Raw genomic sequence first — 21,957 nt, 5'->3', positions numbered from 1 at the left:
CTTCCGAGGGCAGACGGGCTCAGAGATGGGGGCTGCTTCTCAGGCGCGCGGCTGGCTCGGGCCAGACTCCGAGGACGCTTGGGTCAGGCCGGCGCCTCGCCGACGCTGCCCGGCCACCAGGTGGCGCTAGAGGCCGGCTGGGTGGTCAGCCCCGCCCCGCTCCCGTCCCGAGCAGGCCCGGCCCCGGCGTGGCCCCGCCCCCAGCCCGCCGTCGGAGCGGAGCCCGGATAGATGCTGGGACTTACCGCGCGCGTCTCCAGCTCGGGCGTGGTGGTCCCGACCGTACCCGGAATCGCAGGGAGTCGCCGCTGGAGAGGGGCTCGGCGCCCAGCGGGGACTGCAGGTGTGTGGCCGGGGCGCGGGGGCGCGGAGGGCACGCGTGGGGGCCCGAGGCCGAGACAGAGTTGCCCGCGGACCGTCGGGGAGCCGTGCGCCCTAAGAGCGTCAGCTGCAGCGGGTGGGCTGGACAGAGCCTGCTGTCTTCTGGCTCCGTGAATAGGGTCCACTGCTGGGGACGGGATCCGCACACAAGCGTGCCCAGTAATCCCGGAGATAGAAGGGCGGTTCGGCGACTGTCCATCCTTATCTAGGTAGCCACTGCTGGCCGTGTCTGTGCGGTCCGAGCGTGGCCGCAGCCTTCTGCTGCCTCTTTTAAGGCCGCCCTTTGTCGTGGGGTCAAAGAGTCTGCCTTCCCGTCTGAGAGCTCTCTCGGTGAGCCTTCGCATAAGGGGTCCTTAGACACCAGGACCGCTAGCGAGCGTGGGTTCCCAGACAGTGGCTGCTGTCAGCGGATTCGTGTTTACACCCCGGGTGTCCCTGTGTGACTCTGTGTGCGTGTGTGCATGTGTGTGCGCGTGGGCGTGCGTGCTGGCCTATCCCAGGCCTGGGGTAAATAAGCAAGAAGTTCAGGTCAGTAGGAGGAAGGAGATTGTTCAGAGGGAAAAGGAAGGCGAGATGAAAGCAGCAGGATGTGGTATCAAGTGAGTTGCAAGCCTCCTGCAGAGAGGAGGAGTGGGTTTAGGCGAAATGAGGGCCAGAAGTAGGCCAGGTCTGCCTCCAGGGTCCTGTCTGGATCCCCTTCTCTTCCTGCCGGTGTGGTCGTTCTGTCTTCTCCTCCACAGCTCCCTTCCTCCTGGCCTGGGACCACCCAGTAGGGCACTGGTTCCCAGAACTTGTTAAAACACACATTCTCCAGGCACCCCCTACAGCACAGCTTTCCAAGGGTGGGGTCTGGAATCTGTATTTTTCTAAACTTTGAATAAGCTCCTGAAGTGATGGGGCTGGTGCCGTTGCTTGGGAACCCTGTGTGGTGTGGAAAGGAGGCCGGGGGCTCCAGCGGGGCCCGGCTGGCACTGGGTGTTTGCAGAACAAGGGAGTGGACGTCTTGTGCTTACCTGCTTCCTCAGTGTGGCCATCGCGGTGTGGGTCCAGGAAGACAGAGAAGACAGTTTCAAACGGTCCAGCTCTCTCTTCCTGCTTCAGGGTACCCTCCTCTGCTTTCTGGAGAATAACTAGCTGGGATGCTGGGTAGGGACAGCTCAGGGTCTTTGTATGCTGGGCCTCATTGGGGTTTTAAGACCCCTGCCAATCTCTTAGGTGAGGGATGACAAACTATCTTCTCTCCACAAGCTGTAGTGGAAGAGGACCTTCTGCCTCCCCTCCCTGTCCCTCCCTCCCGTGCACCCCTTTTCGTTTCTTTGGAGAAGAATCAAGTGGAAGCTAACTGGGTGAAAAGCATGTTTGGGGTTACTGGAAGGGTCGCGATGGGGAAGTTCCACAGTGGAGGCTGCTCCGTAGTCCCAGGTTAGTGGTTGATCACAAGTTTACTGGCTGAGAAGTGGGAGAAGGAGAGCCAGTCGCCTTTGCCTGGGCAGCCCGGCGTCGGAGGCCCCAGCTTGGGTTCAGACGAGCACTCAACTAGTGTTGACTTGGTATTAGTTCAGAGAGGCTCACCCCAAGAAGCCGAGCTGGCCATCCCTGTGGGACCTCTGTGAACCAGAAGGCTTGTCTGGTGCAGCTGTGGGTGGGCTGAAAGCCTGGATCAGCTTCTTAAGAGAGGAAGCTTCTGGAGGGGCAAGATAGGGTGGTCGCCAGCAGCTCAAGGGAGAGGCGTGAAGTTTTGAGCTTTGAGCTTCTGTCATAGATGGGGTGGGAGGCAGACAAAGGAAAGACTACATCTGACTTCTGCCCAAAGGCAAGATGAGACACTCCCACAGCAAACATATATTACATATTAGAATATTCCATCAATTCGAAGATGTACATATTTTCACTTTTTTTTAACAATTCTGAAATCAAGATACATCTTACCATCAATGGTATCCTACCATTATAATAGGCAGCAATATTTCTTTCTTAATGGCGCACAAAATAATGGTGCCTCTTACAATCGATGGTATCTTTTTTTAAAAATTTATTTACTAAATCAGAGTTTCTAAAACTATTCCATCTGTCCTGCAAGATGTTCCACGAAAAAGAAAAGGACTCCTGTCTAAAAGTTCATGAAATAGGAAACCCTATTCCTTCCTTAGAGATTTATCAAGCACGCTAAAGTCTGTGAGAAGTCCTATAGTCGAAAAAGTGATTTAATTTTTTTTAACATCTTTATTGGAGTATAATTGCTTTACAATGGTGTGTTAGTTTCTGCTTTATAACAAAGTGAATCAGTTATACATATACATATGTCCCCATATCTCTTCCCTCTTGCGTCTCCCTCCCTCCCACCCTCCCTATCCCACCCCTCAAGGTGGTCACAAAGCACCGAGCTGATCTCCCTGTGCTATTCGGCTGCTTCCCACTAGCTATCTGTTTTACATTTGGTAGTGTATATTTGTCCATGCCACTCTGTCACTTCGTCCCAGCTTACCCTTCCCCCTCCCTGTATCCTCAAGTCCATTCTCTAGTAGGTCTGCATCTTTATTCCCGTCATGCCCCTAGGTTCTTCTGATCATTTTTTTTTTTTATATTCCATATATGTTAGTATATGGTATTTTTTTTTCTCTTTCTGACTTACTTCACTCTGTATGACAGTTTCTAGGTCCAACTGATAGCATCTTATTCAATTCTGTTAAACACGATGTGTGTTTTACAGATATGGGGGGATGCTTTCGATGTACACAGGTACACACAGAATTATGTCATTCTTGTAAGTGAATTTGCACACATCACTTTTTCCAGTAGCTCTACCTTCTAAACACCAAAACTTTTCATGGTATCCAGTTTTAAAGGAAATCTTTGTCAAACGTGTTGCTTGCCTTTGTCAATCTAGCACATGGTATGTGATTTAATAATTTCTTGAAAATATCAAACGGTTCTACCTGCCATATTGTACCTTGGGTCTGCTCGGGGCAAAATTTCTGTCATCTTTCTTTTTGTCCTTTCCCCCTTTAGCTATAACTTCATGGTGTTGGGCAGTGGGCTAAGTACTTCTCCATTTCCTTTAATCTTCACAGTCACACTCTGAGGTCGCTATAGCTGTTATCTTTATTTCATGTCGGGGGGAAACCGGGGGCCGAGACCACACTGCTAGGAAGCACCAGAGCTGGGCTGATGACCAGAGATGACCCAGCCCAAGTGGCAGCCTGTCTGTGCCTGTGGAGGTCGTGGCTTGTAGGGCATGACTTTGGGGGCCTGAATCGTGGCCGTCTCCAGGTCTTTTCTGTTTGCTTCTAGGCTAGTGGCTGGGAGGTTACGGATAGTTGGGTTATCAGCTAAGTGACTTCCGGATACGCGAGGTATAGCTGTAGCAAGGTGCATGCGATTGGAGGGTGGGGGCCGATGAATGGGGAAAAGGGGGTGACTGGTGGCACAGAGCAGACACTGGCTCCTTCTTGTGTCTAGCGGGTCTAGCAGTCGGGGCACATGGCTTTGAGCTTTAGAGTTTGTCCTCAGCGGGAGACGCCTGCCTCCAGCCTTCCCCAACTCCCAGCCCAGCCTCTTTCCTGTTGCCACGGTGATGTAAGGCAGCCAATCTGAACAAGTCGCTTTTCAGCTGCAGACCCTTCAGAGCTGCTCTTGCCCTCTGGAGAAGGTCCGTACCCCTTAGCGTGGCTAGCAAGGCCCCCTGCCCCCAGCCCAGGTCACCCTGCCTGCTTCAGCTCCTGAAGCTCCGGCAAACCTCTGTACCTTTGCACGTGTTCTTCCTTCCCTCCACGTTGCCCTTCCCTTCCTCTGCCTGCCCGCTGGACCGGGAATGCATCCTTGGATGCCCAGCTCCAACCTCATCGCCTTTAAAGTCTTTCCCAGTCCCCTCCTCACTCCATAGCCCTGGCCACCCTGTCCTTCCGTCCTCACCGTGCCTTTCACGTCCTACCAGAGCGCTGGCCCGTCTGGCCTGCAGGGTCTGAGCATCAGTGACCAGCGCTCAGCCTGGCTCTTCAGCCATCGCCACCGCAGGATCTCTCCCCAGGACGTCTCAGGTGAGAAATCCCCGCGTAGCAGCAGCGGAGGATGTGAGTACAGGGTGGTGCGAGGGGCAGAGGGTGGGGTGCAGAGGGAGTGGTGCACTTTTCATTTTCGTGTCCTCCAGTCTTTCTGCTGTTGTTGTTGACCCAGGCAAATGAGTCTGTGTGGTTTCCTCGTGGGGGGCAGGGCTGGGCTGTGAAGACTAAAGGCAGCTTCCAGGCTTCTGCCTCTTGTGGAGTCAAGGGACCGTGTTCCTGCCTGACTCCTCCGCTCCCAGCCCTGTGACCCTGGGTGAGTCTGTGTACGTCTCTGGGTGTCGGTTTCCCCGTCTCCCTCCAAGTGCACACGAGATGCTTTCCACGGCCCCTTCCTCACCTCCAACGTGCCGTTCCTTGTCTTAGCACTTCTGCACGGAGCACCTTCCGGGTGCCGGGCACGTGCCGGACTCTGAGGATCCTGAGTGCGACAGATAATGTTCCTGCCCTCGTGGAAGTTAGTCTGGTGGGCAGGACACTAGACACATATCACGTAATGACAGTCGTGACAATGATGGGGTCCTCGGAGAGTACAGAAAGGGAGCCCAGTATAGTTTGGGGGTTAAGGAGAGGCTTCCTTGAAGAAGTCACATTCGAGTTGAGACTTGAGAGATACAAAATAGAAGAAAATAGCAATGCTCACAAAAATAATTCCTAACACTGAGCGGACACGTGCTAAGCGCTCTTTGGGTGCACCCTCTCAGGTATTCCTTTCGGCATCTCTGTGGGGTGTGGGGTCCTCCTCTCCTGCGAGAACGAGGTGAGATAACTCTGGCATAGACCAGGGGCTCATCCCCTGTGCCCCATCTCCTCCTTCCTTGCCCCTCCCCCATACTCCAAGGTCTGGCTTCGCGGCATTAAGGCCATAAGAGCTGTTAGGGGGCGCCTCCCTTTTCCTTTGCACTGATCGTCGCCAGAGAACGTGTTTCGTTGCTGCTGCCGGGGCTCCCTGCAGGAGTCCCCTGCATTTGTGCTTTTCTGTTGGCCATCCACGGAAAGCCACCGCATAGTCTGCTGGCCCTTCCTTTCGTCTGTCTTGGAGCTGCTGTCCTTGCAGGGTTAAGCAACCCGATTTTGTGTATTCTCTAAGAAGTCACCTCTTCAGCCTTCACATCCTTCTTCTTCATCCCAAGTTTTCTTCCCAGGACCACGAGGTCTCTGCGGACGTACCTCTGGCTTTTGGGTCTGAGCATTTGTTCCTGAATGGCTTGGTGGTTTTGACTCGTGTCAGGCAGTTCTCCCCACAGCCATTTCCATGCAGCCGGGCTGAGGCCACCCACCTCCTCAGTGCATTTTCTGGGTGAGATCACATCCACACCTGCAGCTCTTACGGAAGAGTTTCGAACCCTCTGTCAATAACGGGCCTCTTTGAAAAACTGATAAAGTGATAGATCATCTCCTCCACCCCCTACCCCCCTGGCAAAAGGCACACGTGTGCACACACACACACGCTCTTGCAAAATTTTGCAGAAAACCTCAGGGTCTTCTCAGACCTCTGCTGTCCACCACGGAACCCAGGTGAATAGCCTCTGTTCTGGAAAACAGGACTTTGTCTTCACTGATTTCTTTGGCTAACCCCCAGCACAGCTCCACGCGGGAGTCGGCTGTTGTCAGAGGCAAGGTGGGGTGATGATGGGTAGTGAACACCGCCATGCAGGTGTTCATGCAGGCTGCAGAGGAGGCCGCTGGTGACTCCCTGGGGTGCTCTCGGGGCTCCGTGCAGGGACCAGTCCCGAGCCACATGCGAGCTTTCTGGGTTTATTGTCAAGTCTTGAATTCAGTCCGTTTCCAAGATGATTAAAGAACATTACTTTGGCTAGTGGTGTCTGATCCGCCCCCCCCGCAACCAGGGAGCTGGATTTAAGGCTCCAGGGAAGCCAGAGACCACGAGGCCAGAGAAGGTGCGTGTTTGTGCCTCTTCGCACGAATAGACGCTGTCCAGGAAGCAGAGAGGCAGCCACTGCTGCCGTTTTTGCCGTCTATATTCTCACGGCCTCCCGCATGCCCAGGGACTGGCGGGAGCCTGAGGCTTTGTTTCACTGATGTGGTCACAGCTCTTTAAGGGCCGACGCCTTGAAGTCAAGTGTCACGTGTGAAGGAAGTTTTCTTCAATTCCTCATTTGTAAGGATTTGTTAAAGCATGAATGGAAGTTAGGTTTGTCCATTACAACTTGAAGCATCTCCTGGGAAACGCTCGTGTTCTTTCACCTTGAGGTAGATTTGCGTGACATGTTATATTATTAACTTCCTTCTGTTCTGCTTGCACTTCTGGAATAAACTCTTCTTGGTCAAGGAGTTTTGTTCTTTCCGTACAGCGCTAGGCTTGATTTGCTGCGATTCCCTTTAGGATTTTTGCATCTATGCTCGCAAGTCAGGTCGGCCTATATTTTCCTTTCCCGTACTGCCGTTGTCAGGTTGTGATGTGCTGGTTTTGTGACGTGCTGGGTTTGGAGGCATTTCATCTCCTCCTGCACCCTGCGGACAGGTTGTAGAGCTGGGAATGATCTGTTCGTTGGAGGCTGGGAGAACAACTCTGGTCTTAGGTCTTCCACTGCTGGATTCTTGGTTTCCCACCGCCCCCCCCCCCAAGCCTTCCTCTCCTTTTCTCTCTTCCTCAGTCCTCCCACGTACACACCTAGCACCTCAGTGCTCCCAAGCTGGAACCCGAGAGTCATCTTTGATTCTTGGGCCTCCAACAGTCAGCCAGTAATTCCCATGAGTCCCAACTTTCTCTGCCCTTTGGCTAAGGGAAGGCCCATTTCCACTCTTAGATGCTTCCATCCATCTGGAGAGCAGTTCAAGGCCAGATGCTGCGTTTAGCGGGGATGCAGATGAACTACCTTATACCTGGAGAAAGGTAACCAAGATAGTGGTGGCATAATACAAAACGTTTACAGAAGGAGAGATGTTCTTCTCTAAGAAGAGGATGTAAGGGAGAAGTCATGTCCATCTTTAGATGTTTGAAGGGCAACATCCTTTGGAAAAAGTGAAGACCTGCCCTGTGGAGGTCATTCTCCAAGAAGGAAAAGGGACTAATGAAGGGAAATTATAAGGAAATAGACCTCAGCTTGCCACAAGGAAGATCTTGAAGAAAGTCAGACCGGATTAACAATGGAATGGGCGGCCTTGTGGTAGTGAGTTCCCCATTGGGAGATGTATTCGGGGAAAATACATGTCAGGTGTAGAAACTGAAGCCGTGAGAATGGAGACGGAGATCACTTCATTTCTAAGAGTTGGTAGCTCTCCAGGTCACAGTGGCCGTGTCATACTGGCTGTAGAAAAGTTGGTTGTTCTGAGGACATGATTTGAATTTAAGAAATTCAATGGCCTTGAATAAACAGATCCCAAAGCTGGGCAGTCCCCTTACGAATCCCACAGCCCCGCTTCACAGCCCGTTTCCCCAGGGCAGGAGCCTGTTGGCGGTTAGAAAACCAGAGCCGTCCATGGTGAGACCCTGGAAGCATGAGTGGACACCGGGCTGCTTGCCCATATCCTGTGCTGGAGAAGGGGCTTTTGTGATGGTGGTGGGGGTCTCTTGTTCTTGCCTCCTTCCAACACCTGGTGAAGTAGACTACTTCAGAGTCACCTTCCTGTGTGGCTGTCGCAGATAAACTCTCGGGGCCAACCCCCCCAACCAGGTTGCGCTGGAAATTACTGGCCTCTTGTTCTTGGGGTTTTCAAGCCAACGTTTTGTGGGCCTTTGCATCTTGCATTCACTTCTGTACTGACATCTTGGGAGTTTCATTTTGAGAAAACCCAAAACTCAGAGCTCTCCTTGGCCTGTTGTTGTGCTTAAGAGAACACAGGGGGCTGTGGTGCGATGTTCAGGCTCCAGGATGGGGATAGAAGATGAGTTGTCTCATCCTAGCTGTCCCCCACTCACCTCCTTGTCTGTCTGAGCCTGTTCCCTCTTGGATCAATGGGCTCTATATTCTGACACCCCATGAGTTTTCAAAGTCTGCTGTCCAAGAATACATCAGTAGGAGCTGCTCTGACGGGCTGAGCAGAGAGGGGACCCGCTCCTTCCTTCATGGTACCCGTGTCATGGCGGGACTCGCAGGGACTAAAGTCCTTCTGATCACGGTGGTGCCCTGCCTCCCTCTGCCCAGGCTCCTCTGCTGGATGGCTTCCTCTAAGATCATTGGTGGCCTTGTAATGGCAGATTCCAATGGCCTCCTCCCAACTGCATCTCTCTCTGCAGTGTCCGTAGCATTTGCTGCCCAGCACCCCTTCCTAGAGCCTCTTCCTCACCGTGTGCACCTCCTGGCGTTCCTCTGCACATTTCTCTTCTTGCCGGCCGTGGACGTGCTTAGCTCCCTCACCCCAGACCCTTGTCTCCAAGCCCACGCTGGTCATTTTCACCATTTCAACATCCACACACGCCCAGAGCCCAACTCTTCATCCCCAGAGCAGGCTTCCTCTCCAGACTTCCCCATTTGGGGGTCTCTAGTGAAACCAGACTCCTGGTCTGGAGATGTCGCAGTCACCTCTGAGTCCTTCCTCCCTCTTCCTGTCCCCGCTCTCCAGCCAGCTTCGACGGTGCTTCCTTTCCCCCAGCGTTCTTGCTTCTTCTCATTTCCCCATCGTCCTCCTGGCCACACCACTCAGCTTTCGTCACCGTCACCGTAGGCCTGCTCATGGGCCTTCCGGGCCCTGCTCTCTTCCTTGCTTCCCCAGGAGATTCTTCTAAAGAAACTCCTTCGTCGTCATACTCAGAAGCCTTTGGTGCCACCCGCCTCCTAGGGAAAGTCCAAAGTCCAAGGTCTTGTGTTCTAGTTTCAAAGCTGAGTCCCGCTATCTTCTCCATGAATCCACACCCTCTCCTCCAGCCTGACTCAGGTCCCCCAAGACCTGATGGGTGTTCTTACCTCTCGCCTCCCCCTCCCGATGAGGAGAACTTCCCAACCATCGTGTTCAGTGCCAGCTCCCCACTGCAGGGCCGGCATCTGGTGATGCTCAGCTCGTGTTCGGGGCATGAATGATTGCCTGGTGGCAGCCAGCACAGAGGAGGCCTGGGTCGGCCCCGGTGGCTGATGACTCGGTGTCTGAGATCTTTGTGGGGTTCAGTCATCCTCTGGGGAGGCACCCTCCAGGCACCTCCCTGGATTCTGTGGGCATCTGAAGGGGCAAAGCCCTGTGTCTTGGCAGTCCAGTACGGGCGAGACAAGGCAGGTGTCCTCCTCTGGGGGGCTTCAGACCCCGGAGGCCCTGGCAAAGTCCAGCTGCTAAGCCCTGGCTCCTTGGGAACTTCCGTCCCACCCTCCAAGTTACTCAGATTCAAGGCAGCAGCTCTCTAAGTCAGGGAGCTGGGAAGCCCTGGGGAGCTGCCCCGGGGACAAGCCACTCCCAGGCTGGTGACCCCGCCTTACACGAGCCTGGGGAAGTGTCTGTTTGCAACATGGTGTTTACAAGGCAGAGGGGCTTCCTGTCTGCCTACCAGGCAGGCTGTGGGGCAATCAGGAGCTGTGTCTTAAGGGGAGTGGGGCAATGAAATGCTTGGAGGATTTCTGAGGATTCTTCAGACATCCCAGGGGGTGCCTGGCCGTGCTGACCCTGGAAGACGCCAAGGGTGAAGTGGAATGAGCTCCAGTTTTTAAACTGGGAGAAAATTAAGTATGACTGATAATTATTATTAATTTGCACATTGCCCTTTACAGAAAGCATTGTTAACAATCGTGGCCCTGCTCGTCTAATGTGCGGCCCATCAGAGTGAAAAGCGATTCCCTTCCGTCACTCCCAAGCAGGGATGAGCTTCTTTTTCCCTTCCTTTTTTTTTTTGAAAGGGAGTTATGCTTTGGGGAGGAAAGAAGGCTTTCTGGGGGAAGGAGAGAGTAGTGGAAAGGCCTCCCCAGGAGAGAGAAGCTTTCCATTCTACTTCCGAGTCCATCCAAGGTGGAGAGTGACGTGCCTCTCTGTGCCCATCTGAGAAATGGGCTGAGACTGGCCCACCCACCAACCTGGAAGCAACCGGCATGGCGCCCACAAGAACACGGGCCTGTGTCCAGAGCCCCTGGCTATCTCTGGTTTCCCACATAAGCACCTGAAAAGGTCTGGGAACGTGCCTCATGATCTCTTGGCTCTGGGGACAGGAATATTCCAGGTGCTCTCTCTAGAGAGTGGGTGATCCAAAGATGGGGCTCACCCTCTTTACATGACTTCTGAGGACCTGAGATTGTTTACTGTGGTGAATTCTTTCTCTAAACCCATTAGAAAAAAGATGCAGAATATGAGCTGCCCCTCCCCCCGCAGGGCAGAGGTGCGAGGGACACCTGTGCCGCCAACACATTAGCCTGCCGGTCATGGTGCGATAATCCTGGTTTGTGTAGGGAGGTTTGCTGTAAAGTGCAAAGGAAGAAAACAGTAAGGGAACAGCCCTTGAAGAATCTGATACTCAAACCTCCTACTTGAAAGCGGCAGAGGTTGGCCTGAGGGCTGGGGTTGAGAAGGGAGGTGAGAAGTTGAGTTGAGCAGGGACTAGCCTTGTGTGGCATCAGGAAGACACACTTCTGAACAAGTGAGGCTATAGAACTCAGGTCCAAGGCGTGTGAGCTGTTCCGGGGTCGGGAGAGGAGGTCGTTCTAGAAGGCACCTGAGTCAGCTGGAAAAACAAGATGGCGGGGAAGTGTGCGAATTGACAGAAGCAAGCCCTCAGTACTGGGCCAAGTACTGGATGCAATGGATGCAGAAGGAAAGACCACCAACTTCCTACTCCCCTTATCCTCCCTCCCCGGCCCAGGTGCTCTCACTGTCCCACATTCTCCCTGAGATGGGTGTAGCGGCTGAGAACGCCCCTTCTTGTGCCAGCCCTCATCCCTACTGGGTTCCCGTCAAGGCTCCTGTAGAGGGAATGTTGGAGGGATTGGATTGGCCCCATGGTTGGGTCCAGAGCTGAGTCCTCTCAGAGAGTCCCGTTGCCCCTCCTCCCCCTACCCATCCAGTGCTTTTGAAGATGCGATTACTTCCCATTGACTGTGTTACTCCTAAGACCTGCTCAGTAGATGGAGGTGGGAACATTACTATTTTTTTAATTAAAAACTTAATTTTTTAGAGCAACTGTAGGGTTACGACAAGACTGAGAGGAAAGTGCAGAGATTTCTGCACATGCATAGCCTCTCCCATTATCAACATCACTCACCAAAATGACACTTTTTTTTTAACCAAGGATGAACCTACATTAAAAAAAAACCTTTCATTTTATATTGGAGTATAGTTGATTGACAGTGATGTGTTAGTTTCAGGTGTACAGCAAAGTGATTCAGTTATACCCACACAAGTATCCATTCTTCTTCAAATTCTTTTCCCATTTAGGTTATCACAGAATACTGAGCTGAGTTCCCTGTGCTATACAGCAGGTCCTTGTTGGTTATCTATTTTAAATATAGTAGTGTGTACATGTCAATCCCAAACTCCCAGTCTATCCCTCCCACCCCACACCCTTTCCACCTGGTAACCATAAAGAATGAACCTACATTGATACATCATAATCTTCCAACGTCCATAGTTTACCGTAGGGTTCACTCTTGGTATTATACATTCTATGGGTCTTATAAATGTATAATGACATATATCTATTATTATAATATTATACAGAGTATTGTCAATATCCTAAAATTCCTCTGGGCTTTGTCTGTTCGTCTCTCCCCCTCCCCCTCCCCCAGGAAAGCACTGATCTTTTTATTATCTCCATAGTTTCATTTGGAGGACCTAATTTTTCAGTAAACTATTTGATCTTGTCTAGGGAGGAAGAGTTTTGTAATACCCATACTTTATTCTCATGGTACCTTCTTATCAACCCATAAACGATTATCTCCAATTCATTTACCAAAACAGTACCCTCTCAACCTGAATTGCTTCAGTGCTGGCCAGTTAATCCAGTTTGCTCTGAAGAATGTCTGACCTTTAAATAACTCAGCCACTGCTGCTCCCCACAGAGCGGGATACACAGAGGTGGGCACACCATATGGGAAATACATGCTGCTTCTCTAGAGGATGACTTCGGCTTTCCAAGGGAATTTTGGGTACATCGTGTAGTCTCTATTTAAGGTCAGACCATAAAACATAGTCTATGGACTTGAGGAAAATCCCACCCGCTGTATCTAAATGACACAGTAATGGACAAACAAAAACATAATTTTGCTTCTTAGATAACTCAGTGTTGGCTGAAATATTAGTTAGTATATTGGTGCTTTTTATTTCGGAGAGACCCAAAATGGTAGTGGCTTAAATGAGATAGAGCTTTATTTCTCCTTCAGGTAACAACAGTCTGAGCATAAGTGGTCCAGACTTTACATGACAACGTCGTAGGCTGGGAACCTATGCTCCTTCTATCTTGTTTTTGTCTTCCTCAACATGTAGCTTTCATCTCACGGTGCATGATGGCTACTCTAGCAATTGCCGTCACATCTGCCTTCTAGCTAGCAAGAGGAAGGAAGCAGCGTGCTTATTCCTTTTAAAAGCATGATTTGGAAATTACACGTATCAACGTCTACTTATATTCCATTGGCCGGAAGGTAATCAGGTGGCCACACTTAGCTACAAGGGAATCTGGAAAATATAATCTAAATTTTCAAAAAATTATGTTACTATACAAGAAGGGAGAATGGATATGGAAAGACAGTTATGAGTCTTATCCACATTTGAACTTTACTAGTTTGAGATCTTTCTGAATCTTCACTGTCATATAACAGTTCTTTATCCCTTCCATTGTGCAGTAGCCTACCTCCTAAGCCCTATTGAAAACTGTTAATAAAAAAATGACATCTTGGGCTCCCCTGGTGGCGCAGTGGTTGAGAGTCCGCCTGCCGATGCAGGGGACACGGGCTCGTGTCCCGGTCCGGGAAGATCCCACATGCCGCGGAGCGGCTGGGCCCGTGAGCCATGGCCGCTGAGCCTGCGCGTCCGGAGCCTGTGCTCCGCAACGGGAGAGGCCGCAACAGTGAGAGGCCTGAGTATCGCAAAAAAAAAAAAGGCATCCTATACCTAAAGGTGGAATCAGCCCACATGTCTATCTGCAGACAAATGAGTAAACAAAATGGGATCTGTAGCACAATGGAATAGTATTTAGCCTCAATAAGGAATGCAGTTCTGATATATGTTATAGTACGGATGAACCTTGAGGACAGTATGCTAAGTGAAATAAGCCCATCCCAGAAAGACGGTATTGTCTGATTCGGCTCCTATGAGGTACCTAGCGTAGTCGTACTCATAGGGACAGGAAGTAGAATGGCGGTTATCGGGGGCTGGGGAAAGAGTGAAGTGGGAAACTAGTGTTTAATGGGGACAGAATTTCAGTTCGGGAAGATGAAAAAGTTCAGGAGGTGATGGTGGTGATGGTCACACAACAATGTAAATGTACTTAATGCCACCGAGCTGTATATTTTGAAGTGGTTAAAATGGTAAATTTTATGTTATTTATATTTGACCACAATTTTTACCATGGCATGCTCTAAAGAATCAAAAGCAGAGTTCTCCGGCATTTTAGGAGAGGTGACCCCCAGATGAAGACCCTTGGCTCTCTCTCTTTTTTTTTTTTTTTTTTGATACGCGGGCCTCTCACCGTTGTGGCCTCTCCCGTTGCGGAGCACAGGCTCCGGACGCGCAGGCTCAGCGGCCATGGCTCACGGGCCCAGCCGCTCCGCGGCATGTGGGATCTTCCCGGACCGGGGCACGAACCCGCGTCCCCTGCATGGGCAGGCGGACTCTCAACCACTGCGCCACCAGGGAAGCCCTCCTTGTCTCTTTTGAGTGAGGTTCTTAAGCCAGTGGTGAATCCATTTATCTTGCGGTCATTCTGCTCACAGTTTTCTTTACACTGTCAGGGGCCTGTAGCAGAATTTGCTAAAATTCAGATGTGCGGTTTTTGTGCATTTTCTTGTATCACCTGTTTCGTCGGTGAATTCCATTCTAGCCCCCGGCGGTCCCTGGACCCTTTCCTGAATGTTGTCAGGGGGACTGGCAGACTCAGAGACTGTAGTTTCCAAGATTCTACCTTTTGTAAAGTTTTCCAAAATTGGGACAGCCTCTTCTAGGGTTTGTCCCCGTCTTTCTCTGTCTGTCTCACCCTCCGTCTTTGTCTCGTACGTCTTTCATTTTCTCTGATCCTTCAAAGATTATTGGTAGCAGTTCCCTTTCACAACCTCAAGTTTCCTTATGACTCTGAGAGGTATTTATACTCATGTGTAATCCTCAACTCATTTTAAGCAACTCAACTCTATTTGACTTTAGAGCCCTCTGTGTCGGCGGACCCTTCTCCTCCCAGGCTCCCCCGACCCCCTTGCTGGTGTGATCATCTAATTCCCAAGGCCAGAGTGACACTCACCCATTGAAAATTTTGCAGTAGCTCCACAGGGCCCTGGAGTAAACGCTTAAGCACTTCACTTGGCATGTAAGGCCATTCTCAGTCTGACACCCCAGCCCGGGCATCTTCATCTCCCGACGCCCGTGTCATGCTTTATCCTCCGGTAGTTCTGAATGCCTGGTCGTTCCCTGCAGGAACCAAGCTGTCTCACATCTCTTGCCTCTGTCCATTTTCCCGCCCCCGTGCCTGAATCCCAGGGCAGCTTCTTCCTGTAGACTTACCTTGGGAGTTACCTTCTTGGAGAAGCTTTGCTAATTGACCTTCTCCCTCCTCCATCACACCTGTCCCATGTTAACTTCTGCGGGGATGCCTCGCCCATTGGGGAGGGTCTAGTTGGAGGTTATTTTGAAAGGTGCTGCTCTGAACTTTCTGGTGCATGTCTTTTTTTGTTGTTTTTTTTTTTGTGGTACGCGGGCCTCTCACCGCTGTGGCCTCTCCCGTTGCGGAGCACAGGCTCCGGACGCGCAGGCTCAGCGGCCATGGTTCACGGACCCAGCCGCTCCGCGGCATGTGGGATCCTCCCGGACCAGGGCACGAACCCGTGTCCCCTGCATCGGCAGGCGGACTCTCAACCACTGCGCCACCAGGGAAGCCCTGGTGCATGTCTTTTGAGCATGTACCCGGGGATGGAATTGCTGTGTCATGGGGCAGGTTGTGCTGTGGTGGGTACCGCTAAACGGATTTCCATTTGGAAAGTGGCTGGACCAATTCACGCCCCACCTGCAATCATGAGGGTCCAGGTGTTTCACATCCTCACAGTGTTCTCCATCTTTTTCGTTTCAGCCATTCTGGTGCATGTCTAGTAGCGTCGCATCGTGGTTTGAATTTGCATTTCCCTGGTGACTGATGAAATTGAGCACCTTGGCATGTTTGTTGGCCACTTGGAGATCCTCTTCTGTGAAGGGTCTATTCACGTCTTTTGGGTGATCTGTCTTTTTCATTTTTTTTTTCTTGGTGGTGGTCCTACCACATTGCTTGGTGACCTTCAGAAGCCCATCTTCCCCTCTGACCATGAACTCCTTGAGATTTCTGGACCACCCCCCCTCAGCCGCAGTACCTAGTAAGACCCTCAGGTAACAGACACTCAGTACATGTTTGCTGTTGACTAAATAAACGGTCTTTGATCCATCCTTCCTGGTAGGATAACCGTTCTCCTTGAGAAAAAAGATGGAGGAAATCGCCACGGAGCAGTTCTGCGTTCTCTCCTGCCTCTGTAACTGTGCTGCCGTCTTTCGTGAGTGGCTAGCCTAATCTCTCCAGGTTTAGCCTCTGAAGTAGCTCTGTGGGCCCTTCTTGATGTCTTCTGTGTTTTTCTCAAGTCTCCCTTTTGTGACATGCTCACTCCCACTCTTTTGTGATTTTTCTTGGGGACCTCACTTCCCACTTCTATGCACACCCCACGAAGTCACGCTGGCCCCTGACATCCCCCCTCTTTTCTCTTTCATGAGACTCTGTAGCTAGCCTCCAGAATTTAATTTTCTGAGTTTCTTTCCCTGCTAAGCCATCCTCTCCGATTCCTGGCCTCTTAGGAGTCTGCTTCCCTTAACGTCTAAGACGGGGGTCTGACTGTCCAGCATTTTCTTCTGGGATTAGTCCACACTTTGAGATGAGGTGGTCATTTCCCCCTGTTTTCCCCTCACTCCTATTTTACAAACCTTCCGTTATTCTCGGTCAGAATTAAAGACACAAGATAGAATAGTAGTTTTCCTCTTTGCTTCCTTGCCCTTCCAAGAGATGAGATGATCAGAGGAGCAAGGCTTTCTCAGGTGGCCTGGTTTTCACCTAAGTCTCTAAGGAGACATCCAGCTGCCGTCCAGGTGAAGCACGCGGCCATCCCTAGCCTTGCAGTGGCTCAGTTCTGGGATTCACACGAGGAAAGCGGCATCCTCATCTCAGTCAAGCTAGTGTGCGATCCCACGTGCTTCTCTCTTCTGTTTTCTTTCTTCAAACCTCTTGGTCATCCACTTATTCATTCATTATTCATTCATTCATCCGGCAAATACGTGCCAGGCAGTCTTCCAAGTCCTCATGGAATGACATTCTGATGGGACTGGAGGAGAGAGACAATAAGCACGTTATCGTTTATTATTTATATAATAAGTAACATGAGTAGTGTGTCAGCTGGTGATAAGAGAGGTGGAAAGGGCTTCCCTGGTGGCGCAGTGGTTGAGAGTACGCCTGCCGATGCAGGGGACGCGGGTTCGTGCCCCGGTCCAGGAGGACCCCACATGCCGTGGAGTGGCTGGGCCCCTGAGCCATGGCCGCTGGGCCTGCGCGTCCGGAGCCTGTGCTCCGCAATGGGAGAGGCCACGACAGTGAGAGGCCCGCATACCGCAAAAAAAAAGAAAGGTGGAAAAATAAAGCAGAGGTGCCAGAGGTTTACCAGAAGATTGCATTAAGAGCATAACATAAAGACCGGAAATAGTGAGGGAGTTAGTCAAGCAGACATCTGGGAGCAGAGCACTCCAGTCAGAGGGAACAGCAGGTGTAAAGGTCCTGAGGCAGGTGTGTGCCTGGCATGTTGCCCTGGTCATTCTAGTCCACGGAATGTGGCAGCCACCATGCTGGTGTCAGCGTAACTCAGTATCTGAAATGAAGGACAGTGTATCAGTCATGTTTGTATCTACCACAGCATCCAGCAAAGTATCTTGTGGTCATATATACTCCATAAGAGACGTTTCTCTTCGAATGAGTGAATTTAGGTTGGACACCATCGAGGACCCTTTCATCTCTGAATTGCTGTGATCATCTTAGTTGCCTGGTGGCTTGCACCCATCCCTGAGTAGCTTGCTTTCTAGCTGTCCCATCTGGGCTCTTCTGAACACATGGTCCGGTGGCTTCTGGTCATGTCGCCTGGTCTCTGTCAGGGTGTGGGGTCTACACTGGATATGTATGTTCCAGATACTATTGCTTGTAACAAACTACTCCAAAACAGAGTGGTAGAAGACTCTAACCATTTTAATATGCTCACGGATTCTGTGGGCCAGGAATTTGGGCAGGGTACGACGGGGATGGCTTGTCTGTGTTCAGCGATGTCTGAGGCCTCAGCTGGGAAGGCCTGAACAGCTGGGGCCTGGAACTCTATATCAGAGTGCCTGCAAAGTGGCCACTCCCCGTGGCTTGGGCTTCCTCACATCATGGCGACCCCAAGTGGGTAGCTAGATTTCTGACGCAATGACTCAGAGCTCCAAGTGCAAGGCTTCTAGTACATGAGGCAGTAGCTGCATCACCTTCACAGCACAGCTTGGGAAGCCACACAGTGTCACCTTCACCGTCATCTATCGGCTGAAGCAGTCACTTCGAGCCTGCCCATGTTTAAGGGGAGGGAATTAGATTCCACCTCTTGCTTGGGGAAGTGGCAAGGCTGCATTGTAGAAGAGGCCGTGGGATGGGAGGGGTTGTGGCCATCTTTGGAAAATACAACCTTAGGATGTGCCTTCTACTTCCCTGGGGAGGAATTCTCGTTTTGTGTTGTCACTGGGCTGTGGTGGATTTTCAGATGTCTGCTTTGTACCCTGTCCAGTGTAAACTCCCAGTGTAAGAGGGTTGCTAGGACCGGCAACCTTCCTCCTCCCACTTTTAGCCCCTGGGCGGACGAGGCTCCCCAAGGCGCCGGGGTGGGGGGTAGTCAGGCACGGAGCAGGTGCTCTGCAAGCACCCAGGGGTGCTCTGCTACACCCCTGGGGCGTAGCAGACGAACCCGTGTAACTGTCATTCCTTTGCTCAGTCTGATAATGGTCTCAGGTCGGAGAATGTCCTTGTCCTTAAGGGATGCATGCTAAAATATTAGATGGAACCGTAGGAACTCGCTGATATCTGCTCGCGTTTAATATGGTTCAATCTAATATTGAGGTGTGATTTGTCGTGATATCCGCAACCTGCACCTTACTTTCAAATGGTTTAGCAAAATATGTACGTGTATGGTGTCGACCTGAGAATTGGGTCTACCCGCTGGAGTGCAGCCTAGTAGGAGGAGTAAAGGCTGGGAGCAGAGGGAGGCTGGGGCACTTCTGTCCCCCTTCCTCCATCCACAACCCCTACTGGTAGCCTCCTTCCCAGCCCTGCCTCTGGGGGGAGAAGGGGTGAGGGGGGTGTTTCTGGTGGGGCTCAGTGGGATGTCTGCAGGGGTGGGGGAGGGATGGCAGCCTGGGGGCTCTTGAGTTGTCTGCTCCCTGGAACGCCCCACATGCTCCTGACCGGAAATTCTCAAGGATTCAGACCTGCATGGGAGCAGCCCATCCACGTGCATCCTCCGAAAGGGTCCTCTGAGCCCCACGGCCCTTCTGCTTCCCTGTTTCCCAGGCAGCATCCTGCTCCCGAGTGTCCTCGAGCTGCGACGTTTCGGGTGGCTCTGTCACATCCTGTGCCCGGGTACCATTCTCGAAGCACAGCCAGATGTGCAAATTCTGCGGCTGTGCCCGGGGCCGAGCGCAGCACAGCTTGCTTTTCTTGGAAGTCACTGGTGATTTGTTAGAAAAACAGGAAACATTGGGGCTGCTGGTGTACATTCTGCCTTTTTTGTTTTTGTTTTCGAACCGCTTTCATCCGTCTCAGTCTCAGGACGTTTTAAGGGCATTTATGCTCTACCCGGCCCTTCAGGCCTCCTCCTTGACATTCCTCCCCACCTGTGCATCCTCTTTCTCTCTCCCTCTCGCCTTCTGCCGCCACCCTCCACCCCACCCCCAATCACTGCTACGGGGAGGAGGCAGGTCTAGGGAGCCACGGACACAGGTGCCGCATCTCGGTGATGTCTGTAACTTCGGGCACGTGCTTCTGGGGAGTCTGGCTTCCCCGCACCTGCCCTTCTCCTCCTACCCGTCCCCCACCTTTATCACGGTGGTTAGACAGGAAGCAGAGTGGTCTCTGCCCACCAGGACCTGCTGGGGTAGCTTCCTGCTGCTGACACACGGGGCCAATGCGGCTGGGATGGGAAATCCTTCATCCCTCCTGGGTCAGACTGGAGCTGGAGGTGTCCTCAGAAATCACTTTATCTCTCTGGGGACACAGAGGCCCCAGGTTGGATGCCTTGATTAAAAAGGAGGGACGGGAGGGGGTGAAGAGGTCTGGGTCCGGCTCTGGCCTTGCCCCAGACCATCCCCTCCCTGGCCGTGTCCCAGAAATGCAGGGGTGGGGCCTGTGGTCATTCTGTGCACTGAGCATTGGTTAAAGTGCCCGAAAGTGCTGCTGCTTCTTGGTGTCCCTTGGCGAGATTTTCTTGGGTCTCATCTTGTCAGGGGTGAGCTCTGAGCATGCCCGGTGCTTGGCTTGGGGGTGTACTCGAGCCTTCTTGCTGTCTGTTCCCCACCCCATAAGGTATCATGATGGAGGGGCCCGTTTCCCATTTTATGGATGGAGAAACTGAGGTCCAGAGAGGCTATGTGGCTTAACCACTGTTCTCCGCTCCGCAGGCAGCCCCACGAGGTGAGGCCTCTCTGCCCAGGGAGCCCCCCCTGGCTGGGCTTTGCCCTGGGTTCTCACCCAGTGCCTCTGCACCACGCCTGCAGCAGGGGCCTCCCCCTCTCCAGGGGGAACTGAGCTTAGGGGCTGCCCTTCTGAAGTCATATGAGAAGTGTTATATGAGAGATGAGAAACTCCCCAAACCTCTCAGGGGCGATGTTTGAAAAAGGCATTAAACTGTCCGGAGAGAGATACGCGTGGTAAGACAGAGACTAAGATGGGAACCAGCCCAAGAAACTGAAACACTGTTTAGGGAGCTTCCCAGAAAAGATGTGGTTTTGAGGAATTCTGGGCTAGGGACGGAGAGTGGGTGGCAAGGCAACCCGTCCTCGCACCGGGACTCCTGAACGTCCAGGGCAACAACAGGTTCTGGGAGGGTGGGGGCAGGGGCAGGAGGCGTGGGCCCTCCCTCCTCTCCTGCCCACATTCCCATTCCTCCTGGTCCCACAGCTTCTGGGGAGCAGAGACTCTCACCCAGGGGTCTGTGAGCTTGGATGGGAAAGATGTGATATCTTTATTGTCACCCACCTCTAACTGAAGTTGAGTGTTTCCTGCCATGAGCAATGTAGGCAACAAACCAGTTACACTATTAGTAGCACCTGTGAACTGATCACCAGTAGAAATCCAGATGTTTTCCTATCACTTTGCAGTTGTTGTTATGTACTGCAAACATCACTTATCTTTTATTACTTCAAAGCAATGCTAATGATTAGACCCACTGCTGGATTTTGTTATTTAATGTGTAATGAGAAGAACAGATATTACCATGTTGAAAGTCTGATTACTGCAAACAATTGATAATTATATTTCAGTGTAATTCATTTCCTCTGCAGTCCCATGCATTTTATTTCATGCGTTTAAAACATTATTCTGAACAGGGGGGTCTGTAGACTTCTCCAGTGGGTCTAGGGCATAACGAGGTTAAGAATACCCACTACTGGAGCATTTAGGTAAAAAAATTCTAGGTGTTACCTGACAGCTGAGGAGGGCTTTGGTGTTAGGCAGACCTGAGTTGGCATCCTTGCTGCAGACCCTGAGAAAGTGGCTTTATCTCTCAGACCTATAGTTTCCTTATGGTATATAGAGATAAAAGAAGGTCTATCTTGAAGGACTGTTCCATGTGCAAGTGCCGGGCAGGCATTGGGAACCATGGTGGGTAGTAGCTGGGGGTAGTGGCAGTGGTTTATTCAAGCCCATGAGACTCAAGCAGGATTCTTTTTTATTACAGAGGAAACTCCAAGCTAAGTTCATTTCTTACCATCCCTCATACAGAAGGGAAAACTGTATACCTGGATAATGCCTGTCATCTTTTTCTTTTGCTCTGGACTGGGAGCAGCTAGCCCCCAGGTATCCAGTGTGAATCTTGGTCCGTAAATTGAAGTATTTAAGAAATAACCACGTCCATGCAATGGAATAGTGTTGAGTCATAAAAAGGAATAAGTACTGTTACATGCTACAACGTGGATGCACCTAGAAAACATGCTAAGTGAAAAAAGCCAGATGCCAAAGACCACATACTGTATGATTACATTTCTATGAAATGTCTAGAATAAGGAAATTCATAGAAACAGAGAGTGGATTAGTGGTTTTCAGATGACGGGGGAAGGAGAATGGGGAGTGACTGCTAATAGCTATGAGGTTTCTTTTTTGCGGTGTTAAAAATGTTCTCGATGTAGGTCGTGTTGCTGGGCATACAATATCATG

The 21,957-nt window shown here is 51.5% G+C and overlaps 1 protein-coding gene across 1 annotated transcript in view; it reads left to right on the top strand.

Annotated features, from left to right (window-relative positions):
- Positions 1–209: 209 nt before the first annotated feature.
- Positions 210–21,957, top strand: part of PIK3R5 (phosphoinositide-3-kinase regulatory subunit 5) — a 71,851-nt gene continuing 50,103 nt past the window's right edge. The window contains exon 1 of the mRNA XM_059998145.1: positions 210–343. The gene's annotated coding sequence lies outside the window, so the exon portion shown is untranslated. The remainder of the gene's footprint in view (positions 344–21,957) is intronic.

This window comes from Delphinus delphis, chromosome 19, assembly GCF_949987515.2.
Source record: "Delphinus delphis chromosome 19, mDelDel1.2, whole genome shotgun sequence".
In the NCBI taxonomy this organism is placed as follows: Eukaryota; Metazoa; Chordata; class Mammalia; order Artiodactyla; family Delphinidae; genus Delphinus; species Delphinus delphis.
This window is presented reverse-complemented; position numbering and strand designations above follow the sequence as displayed.